Source organism: Nerophis ophidion, linkage group LG21 (assembly GCF_033978795.1).
Source record: "Nerophis ophidion isolate RoL-2023_Sa linkage group LG21, RoL_Noph_v1.0, whole genome shotgun sequence".
In the NCBI taxonomy this organism is placed as follows: Eukaryota; Metazoa; Chordata; class Actinopteri; order Syngnathiformes; family Syngnathidae; genus Nerophis; species Nerophis ophidion.
Genome location: NC_084631.1, coordinates 13129995 through 13136174, shown reverse-complemented (window position 1 = coordinate 13136174; position 6180 = coordinate 13129995). Strand labels below are relative to the sequence as shown.

General features: G+C 37.4%; 1 protein-coding gene across 3 annotated transcripts in view; it reads right to left on the bottom strand.

Annotated features, from left to right (window-relative positions):
• LOC133539782 (zinc finger protein 687a-like) overlaps window positions 1–5315 on the bottom strand; it is a 40503-nt gene extending 35188 nt beyond the window's left edge. For all 3 annotated transcript variants that reach the window (XM_061881949.1, XM_061881950.1, XM_061881952.1), the window contains exon 1: window positions 5213–5315. The gene's annotated coding sequence lies outside the window, so the exon portion shown is untranslated. The remainder of the gene's footprint in view (window positions 1–5212) is intronic.
• Window positions 5316–6180: the final 865 nt, after the last annotated feature.

Here is a 6180-nt window from a genome sequence, read left to right as displayed (position 1 = left end):
TTCACGTTAGTTGAAAATTGAGCAAGTTATGGTTATTTAAATAGTACATGTATGGCGTCACATTAGTGCCAAAAATCAAAGCGCATAAAAACTGTTATCGCGCGCTGATTCTCCACTTCAACTAATTTCCAAACGTTTAAGATTTGTTATAAATGTCAGAGTATTGTATGTATATGTATATTTAAATAGTAGATGTACCATTGACATCAATAAAATGATCGGGACCAGCTTTCCGAGGTAAGATGGCTGCTACGCTGGAGAAACATCGAGTGCTTATTCATATCTATATTGAAAGGTCCATGGTAGTTCCCTGGGATTAAATAGAAAGGAAATCACGTTTTCATGGGGCTATCATGGCTGAACAAGTAAGTCTTACACTATTATCTCTCAGATTTAATTTGCCTAATGTATGAAGCCAGCTTTTTTTGTTGCTTTTTTTAAATACATATTTTTAACTGTGCCATCCATACGGATCTCGGCTGATATCTAATTTTCCATAGTTTGAGTTGTTTGCAGAAACGTAAATACTTTTTATACTAATATTAAAACCATATTCATTAATTGTAGTGATAACCTGTCATTCATTATTCTACTAAAATAGTAATTGCAATCATAACATCAATAATTAGGCCCATATGCTAATCATGTGGTCCTGATATGAAGTACGCATAGATAGGTGGGTTCGGGTAGACTCTGGTGTAAACTTAAAGTAGATAGAGGAAAGAAAATTAATAGTCGTACATTGTGGCATACATTCAATATTTACATGTACAAATATTAAATAAATACAAATAATTTTTAAAACAGACAAGTGAGGAAAGAAAACGGATTTGAAAATATAATTTCCATCATTGACTGACATCTGTCGACTGGTTGTATGTGTATGAAAAGAGAGATATTGATCTTGACACTTCATTAACTATGTGATGTTCTCTCAACAGATGAGACATTACCTTCTTCAAATATTTTTAGATAAAATTCAATTGGCATTATCCACAACTCTACTAAATTTGGACTTTTTAGAATTTGTTTGTCGACAGTAGCTGTATCATCTTGATACATATTGACGATGACCCGCCCTGCTATACTTCTGAGCATACCCGCCCCAAAAGTGCCATAACGAAGACGCCGCGCGCACACAGGTACCACGCGTACACAAAAAGGCGCTGCACGTCCACACAAAGGGGAGGGTCAGCGCGCGATAACAGATTTTATGTGCTTGGATTTTTAACACTAATGTGACGCCAAACTCCACTGTCGTATTTTACGCTTCATAATGCGCAACACATTTTCGATGGGAGACAGGTCGCACTGCAGGCGGGCCAGGAAACTACCCGCACCCTTTTTTTACGAAGCCTTGCTGTTGTAACACGTGCTGAATGTGGCTTGGCATTGTCTTGCTGAAATAAGCAGGGGCGTCCATGAAAAAGACGGCGCTTAGATGGCAGCATATGTTGTTCCAAAACCTGTATGTACCTTTTAGCATTAATAGTGCCTTCACAGATGTGTAAGTTACCCATGCCTTGGCTTTTGAACTTTGCGTCGATGACAGTCTGGATAGTTTGCTTCCCCTTTGGTCCAGATGACACAATGTCGAATATTTCCAAAAACAATTCGAAATGTGGACTCGTCAGACCACAGAACACTTTTCCACTTTGCATCAGTCTAGGGCAGGGCGATATTGCCTTTTTTTAATATCGCAATATTTTACATTTTATATATTACGATGTTTTGCCTTGGCCTTGAGTGAACACTTGATGCATATAATCACAGCAGTATGATGATTCTATGTGTCTACATTAAAACATTCTTCTTCATACTGCATTAATATATGCTACTTTTAAACTTTCATGCAGAGAGGGAAATCACAAACTAAGTCAATTGACCAAAAGTGTATTTATCAAAGTTATTAAGCAATGGCACAAACATTCAAGTCATTTCCAAAACATAAATTGCAAGATTGTCAGAGACATTTTAAATGTCAAATAAAAATTAGCTGCATAATAGGAAATCAAATAATGTATGTCCTTCACTATTTGGTATGTTACTAAGGTTATGAAATTCTCTTCATACTCTAGCGACTGACTTTACAAACGATGCTACATATACGCAGTAATGCTACATTTTATAGCAACGTTTTTTCCACCCACACTTGACTGTCTGTTCGACATATTCCCACTTGAAGCCGAACCACCGCCAGACGATGGAAACCCTGCTGTTTTTCTTGGGAATTAAGCCTTCCTTCATTTGTTACCAGATCCGCACCATCTTTCTCTCGTACGGCTACGTTAGCAGCTAACGTTAGCCACGCTGCTAGCTCTCTGCTCTGCGAGGGCATGTATGTGACGTGTGATGTGACAGTTTGTGACGTATGTAAGAATGTGCGCCTGCTTGTCTGCGAGAAGGGGACACGGGATAGAGCGAGGAGAGGCTGAAGTGCACGCCCGCAGCTAAAAGTCCTGCGTGAGAAAGTATACTCGAATATTACGATACAGTCATTTTCTAGATTGCACAGAGACAAACCCGCGATATATCGTATATATCGCCCAGCCCTACATCAGTCTATCTTAGATGATCTCGGACCCAGAGAAGCCGGCGGTATTTCTGGATGTTGTTGATAAATGGCTTTCGCTTTGCATAGTAGAGCTTTAACTTGCACTTACAGATGAAGCGACCAACTGTATTACGTGACAGCGGTTTTCTAAAGTGTTACTGAGCCCATGTGGTGATATCCTTTAGAGATTGATGTCGGTTTTTGATACAGTGCCGTCTGAGGGATCGAAGGTCATGGTCATTCAATGTTGGTTTCCGACCATGCCGCTTGCAGAAAGAACACCCTCCACTTGTAATTAACGATCTCGTAGAAAGGGTCAAACAATTCCAATTTTTAGGGGTGACCATCACAGAAGATCTATGCTGGGACATTAACACTGCTTCTACAGTCTGAAAGGCCCAACAACGTATTTTCTTTCTAAGGAAACTAAAATGCGCAAACATTCCGGAGAAATCAATGATAATCTTCTACAACTGTGGCATCAGCAGTGTCCTCACCTACGGCTTTTTAGTGTGGTTCGCTAGCTGCACTAAAGCAAATCAACAGGCCCTCCAGCGAGTGGTTAAAACGGTAGGGACAATCACAAGGCCTATACTCCCAGAGATGAGTGCCATGTACACAGCTCGCTGCTTAAAGCAAGTACGCAACATCCTGAAGGACAAATACCATCCAACACATGGCCTCTTCAACCTGCTACCCTCTGGAAGGAGGTACAGATCGATTCGCGCCAGGACCACCAGAATGTCTCAGTCCGTATCCCCAGGCTGTGAGCCCCTTTACTGCCCCCGACCATCTTATTACCTCACTCTTCACCACCTCAATAATTGTGCTCTGGACATTGCATTGCTGCAGCATCAACGCAACACCCATTAGACATCCGACTGTTCCCACCACCCCCACGTTCCTCTATACGTGTTCTCATAAACAAATGCTAAGCTAAACTGTTAACTATGGTCAACCTGCACATCAATGCAGTTTCTATGCCGCTGGACAAAGCTCAAACGAAATCTTGTTGACATGTATGACTTAAGTGTTATTTATGACAACGACAATAAAGGAATTAATTGATTGATTACGTGGATTGATTTCTTCAGATTCTCTGAACCTTTTGATGATATTATGGACCGTAGATATTGAAATCCCTAAATTTCTTGCAATTGCACTTTGAGAAACGTTGTTCTTAAACTGTTTGACTATTTGCTCACACATTTGTGGACAAAGGAGTGTACCTCGCCCCATCCTTTCTTGTGAAAGACTGAGCATTTTTTGGGAAGTTGTTTTTATACCCAATCTTGGCACCCACTTGTTCCCAATTAGCCTGCACACCTGTGGGATGTTCCAAATTAAGTGTTTGATGAGCATTCCTCAACTTTATCAGTTTTAACTGCCACCTTTCCCAACTTCTTTGTCACATGTTGCTGGCATCAAGTTCTAAAGTTAATAATTATTTGCAAAAACAATTTTTTTATCAGTTTGAACATCAAATATGTTGTCTTTGTAGCATATTCAATTAAATATGGGTTGAAAATGATTTGCAAATCATTGTATTCCGTTTAGATTTACATCTAACACAATTTCCCAACTCATATGGAAACCGGGTATATATATATATATATATATATATATATATATATATATATATATATATATATATATATATATATATATATGAGGGCACATGTGAACCGTGTTTGAGTATTTGAGTGTTAATAATGAAATTGTGATAGTTAAGACATTTCATATTGCTTCAAAAATATTATGTGCTCCAAGTGAAACAGCTTAGCGTACTGCACTGAACACTATAGTACACTTTTCTTACAAGCCAGTCTGCGGTCCTGTCTTTAAAGTCACTACTTGTGGTTTCCAAATATTTCTGTAGATCAATTATCATGCCATGAATAAAATCATTTCTGTGTATGGCTCCAAATACATTTTAGCCGGAGTCACACTGAAGTAGCAATTAACCACGATTTAACTTTGAAAATAAAACTTCCGGCATCTGGAATTAAAAAACAAAAAAACATTCAATTTGGTCTGTTTTACAGTTTCTATTTACAGACGTTTTACTTGTTTGTTATATGAAATATAAAATAAAAATCAAACCATTTTTTAGATTCAGTTTAACACCAAAAAAGTGCCTAGTTTTTTTTTTTTTTTTTTTTGCATTTTAAAATGGAATTCGAATAAACCAGTAATTTTATGTTATTTTACATTTACATTTGTGAAAATTAAATTCAATGACCAAAACATCTGTCTATCCATTTCCTACCGCTTGTCCCTTTCGAAATCGTGGGGGGCTGGAGCCTATTCCATTAACTGATTATAATGTAACAGCTTGCCCACATTGTTTGGTTATCTCTGCTAAACGTCAGCTGAGGCTGCACAGCTTCATTCTATATAAGCAACACTTAGGTCAAGCATTATTATAAATATTATTATCGATGCAGAACATTATATCAACAAGTGGTTCCTTCTTTCCTTCTGCTAACACTTTAGCACAGCTAGCTGGCTCTGCTGCGTCAACCAAGTAAAAGTGACGAACTGACCAACAAGTGCCCCTCCCAGCTCATATGTAATCATGTTTCACCTAAAATGTGTGTTTAGGAGGACGTTTATTGAGAACATTGTCACAAACGTGTTGTAATGGCGTCACCTTACCTCCCAGCGAGCGAAGTTGAAGCCTGACTTTCCTCTTGGTCACACAAATATTACGTCAACATGATGCGCCACAGCAAAAACAAGCTGAGCGAGACTTTTTACTACGGTAGTAAATATTTCATTCAATTATATTAGCTATTCTATTTTTCATTTTCAAACCAGTCGACTGTTATCTATATAGTTACATCAATTCATTTGAACTTCGTAATTTTATCCGAATTTGTACAGCACTTTGAGGTCATTTTAAATGTTCTTAATTCAATACCCTTACGGCAAATCATTTTACTGCACTTTTGGTAAGTAAAATCACTGACAGGTGAAACTCACGTCAGAAATTCAACTTCAAATGCGAAATTAAATTTGATATAAACTCATTACATGCACGCCTCTGATGATCATGGGTTAGTTTTTGAAAACTCACATTTATCATTTTCATAAACTGTAAGACCTAATCATCAAAATGATATCCAAAGAAGGCTTCAACTATCTTGAGTTGCATGTTGAGTCTGTTATACAGAAGTTTCACCTTGTAAATCTAATGGTTAGATTAAATTAACATTTGCACGATACTAAAATTTTGAGTTTCCCCTGTATTTGTATCTATGCCACAAACAACATATGGATTATAATATTATTTTTATTCCTAATACTAATTGTTGGTTTAAAGTTGCACAACTGTGTTTAAAGTAATGCTGCTCGAAGCTCAAAAATATTTAAAAAAAGGGACAGTTTGTGCTTCACAATGCATTTTACTTCATGTCTAAAAAACAAACAAAAAAAAAAACACTACTCGAAAATCCTTGGCTTGAGTTGCTGCCAGAGCTCCGATTTGTGTATGGAAAACAAGTCAAACTAACCACTAGCTTTGTATTCATTTATCAGATTGCCTACAGGCCATCAATACCCTGGAAAATGTATTTAGGAAGTTGTTAATTTATTACAGATTGTATTTGAGTTGAAAATATTCA